Source organism: Poromitra crassiceps (assembly GCF_964638095.1).
Source record: "Poromitra crassiceps genome assembly, chromosome: 25".
Classification (NCBI taxonomy): domain Eukaryota; kingdom Metazoa; phylum Chordata; class Actinopteri; order Beryciformes; family Melamphaidae; genus Poromitra; species Poromitra crassiceps.
The window spans coordinates 15,337,203-15,346,310 of NC_139649.1; the positions used below are offsets into that span (position 1 = coordinate 15,337,203).

The 9,108-nt window shown below is 46.7% G+C and overlaps 1 protein-coding gene across 1 annotated transcript in view; it reads right to left on the reverse strand.

The window, feature by feature from the left end:
- LOC310798173 (receptor-type tyrosine-protein phosphatase gamma-like) overlaps positions 1–9,108 on the reverse strand; it is a gene marked incomplete at both ends in the record, with an annotated part of 532,970 nt that overhangs the window by 109,233 nt on the left and 414,629 nt on the right. The window lies entirely within an intron of this gene.

The window sequence follows — 9,108 nt, forward strand, 5'->3', positions numbered from 1 at the left end:
TCATACTGAACAGCTGGTTCAGATGCAGCAGTGATGCTCAGTTTGGTGATTCTCTCCTTTGCCAGACGAGCTAGAGGTGCTAGCAGCAATATCACAATCACATACATCCATGTAGCTACTATGGCTATCAGCAGCTACTATGGCTATCAGCAGCTACTATGGCTATCAGCAGCTACTATGGCTATCAGCAGCTACTATGGCTATCAGCAGCTACTATGGCTATCAGCAGCTACTATGGCTATCAGCAGCAGCAGTGTCAAATGAAACTGAGATGTCTGAACTACGGTAATCTGACAATGGGGATCATTACAATTCAATCTTCTCCACTCGTCTAATTGAATTGTCAGTTTGGCGCGCCCTAAATGCGGGAGCGATTCTGGACCTGTTAGCGAGCAGTCCCAGAAGTCAATAGGAACACAAATCGTTTCAGACACATGCGCCTGTCACTATGGCAGCCGCTATCATTAAAATACATATATGGATAGTCTCCTAAAAAAAAAACATTTGGAAAGGCGGCTGGATATGATAGTACGCATGCTGTTCAAATAGGCAGAAAATCACTGCCATTAAGCACAGTGTAGGATGACAGGCAGAGGTGGACACACAGCACACAGACACACAGAGAGAGAGATTTATTCTGCTATTCTTGATTTGTTCACGTCTCAAGACACACTGAGGCGAGGAAAACAAATCAAAGTCACGGCTCTGTGCAGGAGAGTGCGTTTGTATTGACAGGTGCAGTGGTTTTGTATTTACAGGTGCATTGGTTTTGTATTTACAGGTGCAGTGGTTTTGTATTTACAGGTGCATTGGTTTTGTATTTACAGGTGCAGTGGTTTTGTATTTACAGGTGCATTGGTTTTGTATTTACAGGTGCATTGGTTTTGTATTTACAGGTGCATTGGTTTTGTATTTACAGGTGCATTGGTTTTGTATTTACAGGTGCATTGGTTTTGTATTTACAGGTGCATTGGTTTTGTATTTACAGGTGCATTGGGTTTGTATTTACAGGTGCATTGGTTTTGTATTTACAGGTGCAGTGGTTTTGCATTTACAGGTGCATTGGTTTTGTATTTACAGGTGCAGTGGTTTTGTATTTACAGGTGCATTGGTTTTGTATTTACAGGTGCAGTGGTTTTGCATTTACAGGTGCAGTGGTTTTGTATTTACAGGTGCAGTGGTTTTGCATTTACAGGTGCATTGGTTTTGTATTTACAGGTGCAGTGGTTTTGCATTTACAGGTGCATTGGTTTTGTATTTACAGGTGCAGTGGTTTTGCATTTACAGGTGCATTGGTTTTGTATTTACAGGTGCAGTGGTTTTGCATTTACAGGTGCAGTGGTTTTGTATTTACAGGTGCAGTGGTTTTGCATTTACAGGTGCATTGGTTTTGTATTTACAGGTGCAGTGGTTTTGTATTTACGCATTGGTTTTGTATTTACAGGTGCATTGGTTTTGCATTTACAGGTGCATTGGTTTTGTATTTACGCATTGGTTTTGTATTTACAGGTGCAGTGGTTTTGTATTTACGCATTGGTTTTGTATTTACAGGTGCATTGGTTTTGCATTTACAGGTGCATTGGTTTTGTATTTACGCATTGGTTTTGTATTTACAGGTGCATTGGTTTTGCATTTACAGGTGCATTGGGTTTGTATTTACAGGTGCATTGGTTTTGCGTTTGTATTTACAGGTGCATTGGTTTTGCAGAATGTGAGGCAAAGGTTTGACCAATAATGGCTTTTACAAAGTTGAAACAAATGCTGGAGCACCTACTACCAACATACTCGTAAACCCACGATGTTTTGGGGTCATTTCCTGCAGTTGGTACCACACTACACTCCACTTGGAAACGGACCGAGACCCACTTTTCTCTGTGCGCTTATTTGGTGTGCACCCCGGTTTCGAATGGTATTATCAGCTGTCCAAACAAACCAGACTAAAGGAGGAAGCACACCGGAGTTTGATTGAACAGGTCCAAACATGCATGGTGTGTGACTGAACACACCCCGAGACAGAGAGAGAGAAACACTTTCCGTGTGTGGAAGCCAAACTAACTGAGCAGCACAAAGCCACTTCCAGCATCCATGTCCAACATCCTGTCTGACATATCCAACATCCTGTCTGAAAAGCTTAACGCATGCTCATCCTGCTGTCATGCCTCCCGTCCCTCCCTGGCCAACTGAAGGGATGATGCTGATTGTCTCTCAGACTGGCTCTGTTGACATAGTGTGTGAAAAGACTGTATTCAGTGACGGCTTTCTCTTTGAGTCCCACATCACATGACATGTGATCACACATCACATGACATGTGATCACACATGACATGTCATGTGATCACACATCACATGTGTTGTGTGATCCCATGACATGTGATCACACAACACATGACATGTGATCACACATCACATGTCATGTGTTGTGTGATCACATAACATGTGATCACACATCACATGTGTTGTGTGATCACACATCACATGTGTTGTGTGATCACATGACATGTGATCACACAACACATTGTGTTGTTTACAGCCAGAGCATAGCATGTTTTCAGGTGACGTCACGTCAAGGAGCGAGACATGTGATCATGCTGGAGGGCAGGTTATAGGAGGCTACATAGGAGAAGCACGAGCAACAGAAAAGTCTTCATTGTATCTGGATCATGTCCTATTATGTTTAGCAATCTTCTGGTGACACCTGCAGCGTGCAGCAGCATCCAACCCTCTTGCATACTCACTTTCCTCCATTCTTCATAGTAGGTCTGGAGGGCTGCCCTCCATCGCCGCCCTTCGCCGTCATCGGAATCACGTGGTGCAAACAAGGAGCCGTTGGGGATAAGGGCCTTGCTCAAGGGCACCTCAGTGGAGGTAATAAGGGAGGGACAAGCACTGTTGTGGCAAGCAGCCTCTAGAAAGCCGTGCTCTGTCCATTACAGTCATACCCACTTTGTGGCAAATCATCAGCTATCTTTGGCACCGGCTTCCTGCTCTGCATTGATTGGCCAACTCCAAAGAGAGAGAGGAAGGGCACGGATCAAGAGAGAGAGAGAGAGGGGGGGGGGGGGGGGGGGGGGAAACAGGACGAGACGAGGGAACGAGTGAACGACGGAGGTGAAGAGAGGAGCTGAGCTAGAGGAACAGCGGGATATTTGGATTCCTGAATGGACGAATGAATAGGCAGTGTGGGCGATCAAGAGAGCAAGAGACTGAGGGAAACAGAGCGAGAGAGAGAGAGAGAGAGAGAGAGAGAGAGAGAGGGAAAAAAGTTTAATTGTGGCAAAGCTAGAAACTGTTTCTAACTAATCTCCACTTACCGCCCCCGAACCCGCCCCCGCCCGAGCGTTGTATAATCATTCGCAGTGCGGCGCTACAGTAGTTAGTTAATAACAACTAGAAGCACTGTGGAGTTTGTTTTGCTACTAGACACGGCGGAGAGAGTGGGTGAGAGTGTAGAGGAAGGCAGATGAAGAGGAATATAAAGAGGTAGAAACACACAGAGAAAATGGCAGACAGCCAGACAATGTGAGGAGGACAGACAGAAAGGAGGACAGACAGAAAGGAGGACAGACAGAAAGGAGGACAGACAGAAAGGAGGACAGACAGAAAGGAGGACAGAGGGAATTAGCGTTTCATTATTAATGTTTGTCTCCCGAAAGCCCACAGGCTTGTCCCCCGAGATCTTCCGCCACCGGGCTTCACATCGCAATGTCCTACTGTAGTCTCTCTCTCTCTCTCTCTCTCTCTCTCTCTCTTCAAATCCTCCCCCTCTCTGCTTCTCTTCCTTTCTCTCTCCATCTTCATCTCTCTCTCTCTCCCCAGGGCCAGGCGGCTGCAGTGACAAAGCGGGAAAAAAGAAACCTCGGTACAATGTCGCACGTCCTCATCGCTCTCTCTCTCTCTCCCCCTCCCTCCCTCCCTCCCCCACCGCATCCTTCCCCCCGCTGTCATCCATCCAGGAAGATCCGGCGCGGTGTATCCTCTCTCTCTCTGCAGCCAGTTCACCACCATATATCTCCCGCATGGCCTCGTCCCCGCTCCTCGCCTGTCTTTGGCAGGGCTAACTGCTGATGAATCAACAGCGGAATGGATGTAATGGTTGGACTTCTTTCAAAGAAGACACGCTGAAGTTCAGGCTGAGTTACTAATTGCTGCGGCGACCAATCTGTCTGTATTGGCCGGGTGGATGGACGAAGGGTCGACATGACTTTGCTGTTATAGTTCCCGTTCAGAGTTCAGGTTTCGCTGAGTAACTTCTTTCAAAGCGCACGTCTGGGGTTTGGTCCCTGGGTATATATTTCTGAGCTCCTCCTAAAGATCCCCGGGCTGTAACCTTCTGGTCATTCATACATATTCTATAGACTTAACAGTGAAGGAACCTGGGCCCTCCAGTCATTCCTACATCTAGATTTCAGAGTGAAGGAGTTCCTCAACCTAGACTGAAGACTGGAGGAGAGGGGGTGTTCTGGTCGTTCCTAAACCTAGGATGAAGACTAAAGGAGCCATTCCTAAGAGTGGATACTGAAGGAGGCCAGGCCTTTGTTGTCATGGCACCTATACTCTTTGTAATGCCCTCACTGACTTTACATCACTTCTTAATACCTGTTGCTACAGATGTGTGTTCATGGAATGATGTTTCTGCTCCACTAGTGCTCCTCTACGTTAGTTTTGTTGGTATAACCTGACCACTAACCCCCTAAGCCTCTCATCTCTAACCATGGTCCGTATCCACTCTTGACCCATGTCTTTGTTCTGCTACTGAACCTCTCCTTTCCCTCGAGTGAGATATTTGTGTCTTTATTGTTTGTCCTCCTGATTGTGGAGCATATTGTAAGCTTTGTTAAACTAATTATTATCATTGTCATCACAAGGGAGGACATCACTACATCGCCAGGATGAACCACTAATTAAAATTTCCCGTGAAGTCACATTAAAGTTACTGATATGGACACACTTCCATTATTCTACCTTTGCTGTCCTCCAAATTAGTAACTTTCCAAATCAGCATAAAGGAAGCCATTCTTTTTGGAGGAGGAGGAGGAGGAGGAGGAAGAGGAGGAGGAGAGGGAGGAGGAGGAGGAGGAGGAGAGGGAGGAGGAAGAGGAGGAGAGGGAGGAGGAGGAGGAGGAGGAGGAGGAGGAGAGGAGGAGGAGGAGGAGGAGGAGGAGGAGGAGGGGTGAGGAGGAGGAGGAGGAGGAGGAGGAGGAGAGGGAGGAGGAGGAGGAGGAGGAGGAGGAGGAGGAGGAGAGGGAGGAGGAGGAGGAGGAGGGGTGAGGAGGAGGAGGAGGAGGAGGAGGAGGAGGAGGAGGAGGAGGAGGAGGAGGAGAGGGAGGAGGAGGAGGAGGAGGAGGAGGAGGAGGAGAGCCATGGAGGAGGAGAGCCATGGCAGCCGATCCCTCAGTGTGAGCGATGGGGTATAATAACTAGGGCAGCGGTCATGCAGGGAAGGGAGGGGCAGAGCCTAAGCACACAGAGACAGTCGCTTTCATCACCCCATGACGGCGAAGAGCAAAAACCTCGTCGATTTAAACATCGGTAATGAGATATCTTCTGAAATTCCCTGCAAATTGCTAAAACCAACCGATGGCAAATTGCATTGTAATGAATTCTGTTTCTCTGCATAACCGCTGCGGCTAATTTCTCCTCAAGTGGTGAGCACTGTGCTGAATGGGAAGCAGCTCGGCGGTGGTTTAGCCGTGTCGGCATAATACTGTCTAATTACCGTCATCGGGGGGTAATGGATTTAGAGCAGAGTGAAGTGGTATTAGATCTCCTCTGTCTTCCAACCATCACCTCCACCACGCACGCTGCTCCTCCTCCTGCTGGGCACCTCCACTTTGATATCTTTCATTTGAAGGATGGCCCTCAAGTAGGGAACCATTTCAGACAAACGCTCAAGGTTGTCTCGTAATGACTCTATCCCCGGCCTGGATTCAGTGAGGGCCTCATCATGTCATTCCTCTTTGATGCTTGTTCACACAGGACGCCGAACGTAAGTAGAACTGAAGCTTGAAGCAGGCACACGCTGAACTGACGCCTAACCGTTCACACAGGAATCACTCTCTTTTCCTCTCGGTGCCTACTCGACACGCTCGCAAAATAGGCGTGAATCCTGAACGATCGCTTGAGCAAAGGCGTGAGCGTGGCTTCAGCGTGACACGCGCGCGGGTGGTGTGAACGGCCTCGCCTGTTAACAAGGACGCCTAAATGAAACTTGTGGGTTCAGCGTAGGTAGAGCTTAGGTTGCTTCGCCGTCCTGTGTCAACGGGGGCTTAGAGAAAAAAACATGGTTTGATAGTAGTCTATTCATCTGGTAGCCACGTTGTTTTGGATACAATGATAAGCCAACAACAGATGCATGTGCATCTACTGTTACATACATGTACTGCTTTGAGTTTGTGCGCATTTTCTTTGACCACTGCAAAGACAAGACTATTGGTGTATTCCATTGGAGGCCGTGTGTCACGTGTCACATTTTCCTGACACAAAATACAGTATCAAGTATAATCATGTTTTATTAAGTACAAATCGATGCTGCGACATCAGCTGTGTTTATGTTGCAGAACTCGGGCGGAATAAATCTTCGGAAAACCCGAATTTCCGACTGCTGGAATTCCGAACTTGGATGACCATTCTGTTACACTTTTATTTATTTATTTTTTATCTTGGAAGTTTCCCCCGTTTGAGTTCTGAGTACAATGGAATGTACAATTTGGCCATGGAGATAGGGGAGCCAATCAGCTGCCTACTGTATGTAGTGTGAAGCCCCACCTCCTCTTTGCTGTGATTTGTCAGTCTGTAGGCGCTTCACGCTGCATAAAAAGATTTCAAGCAGCTCCCCATGTAAAGTCGTGTGAATTGGAACAGAAACACTGACATTCCCTCTTATAGGCCCGTGGACTAACGTTCCCAGTGGAAACACTGCTTAGAACTTCTACAACAATGGACTCCCAGTTTATAATAAATCACAAAGGACTTTGAAAAGGCGAGCGGGTTCCACTGCTGAACTGCTCACAGGGAGTCTTGCCTTGAACACATTTCATGCAATGTTAGCGACATCTTTAGCTCTTTATATTCACAGCTCTTCTTGTGCCAGCAGGGACATGTCGTTGTGGAGTGAGCAGTTCTGCCTCAAGTAGAGAGATTTCAAAAAGTCCTCTAATGTCTCCACTGAGGCCTTGAGGCTCAGGGCCCAGTTGCACAAAGCACCTTAGGTTAAGATTTCCCTCAGAGTCAGAGTTAAGGTGTCCATAACATAGAATCGGCTGCACAAAACACCATTAAATCTTGTGCTTATGTTTTCCTTAAAATGTTTAACCTTATGGAGAAGATTTAAGGGTGTTTTGTGCAGCCGATTCTATTTCGTGTCTATTTCGAGAAGGAGTCGAGTCACGCCAGGCAGGGTGGAGCCCTGCCCCACGAGTCGAGTCACGCCAGGCAGGGTGGAGTGGAGTCACTCAGTACGAGTCGCCGCTGAGCCGACTGATCAAGTCGCCCCGCGGCCGGTGGGGGGATGATGACTCGGTGTAACCGGTGGCATGAGGCCGTTTCCTGGTTGAAAACGGCGCCGGCTTCCTGGTTATGTTTAGACGAGTAAAACAACTTGGCTGAGTCTAGGCAGCTGAAAGAACTTGGTTAAGGTTATGATTATAGTTTGGGTCGCGGTTAAAAAGGGGATACCGTACGTTGGGTCTCTCAAACTAAACGGCGCTCTCTCAACGTGGAAGTTGAGAGTGGGGAAAGCTACCTATCCGCCCGTGCTCTTCTCCCTTAGTTGGCAGTGGCCCATTCCGACATAAGACTGTGGTTACTCAAAACGACCACCTGAGGTCGCCATGGTCGCCTCGCGGCATATCCACCGCACACAATTGGAACGTCTGGCATATTAACTGCCCATCATTTGAAAGTGGAAAGATGGGTTATTTTGTACACAGATTGAAGAGGACAGGCTGCACTATCAGTACATACAGTACCGGCTGACTCACAGTGTCATGACTTCAAGCCACGCAGGGCTGTGCATAAGCAGCTAAAAGGGTAATGATAGCTGTTTACTACAGCCATCTATTTCAATCAGGGGCTGCGGGCGCGCGACGCCATGACAGGTCACGCAAACGCCGCTGCTCACGCTCAGTCGAGCCGATGTGTGACAAGACCATTTAATTAATACTGTACATGCCATGGAGATACGACAGCAAGGTAAACACTGATGGAAGGAGAAGGAGAGGGAGCTATGAACGAAGGTACAAACACTTAGGTGAGGAAGAGTACAAACACTTAGGTAAGGAAGAGTACAAACACTTAGGTAAGGAAGAGTACAAACACTTAGGTAAGGAAGAGTACAAACACTTAGGTAAGGAAGAGTACAAACACTTAGGTAAGGAAGAGTACAAACACTTAGGTAAGGAAGAGTACAAACACTTAGGTAAGGAAGAGTACAAACACTTAGGTAAGGAAGAGTACAAACACTTAGGTAAGGAAGAGTACAAACACTTAGGTGAGGAAGAGTACAAACACTTAGGTGAGGAAGAGTACAAACACTTAGGTAAGGAAGAGTACAAACACTTAGGTAAGGAAGAGTACAAACACTTAGGTAAGGAAGAGTACAAACACTTAGGTAAGGAAGAGTACAAACACTTAGGTAAGGAAGAGTACAAACACTTAGGTAAGGAAGAGTACAAACACTTAGGTAAGGAAGAGTACAAACACTTAGGTAAGGAAGAGTACAAACACTTAGGTAAGGAAGAGTACAAACACTTAGGTGAGGAAGAGTACAGACACTTAGGTAAGGAAGAGTACAAACACTTAGGTAAGGAAGAGTACAAACACTTAGGTAAGGAAGAGTACAAACACTTAGGTAAGGAAGAGTACAAACACTTAGGTAAGGAAGAGTACAAACACTTAGGTAAGGAAGAGTACAAACACTTAGGTAAGGAAGAGTACAAACACTTAGGTAAGGAAGAGTACAGACACTTAGGTAAGGAAGAGTACAAACACTTAGGTAAGGAAGAGTACAGACACTTAGGTAAGGAAGAGTACAAACACTTAGGTAAGGAAGAGTACAGACACTTAGGTAAGGAAGAGTACAAACACTTAGGTAAGGAAGAGTACAGACAC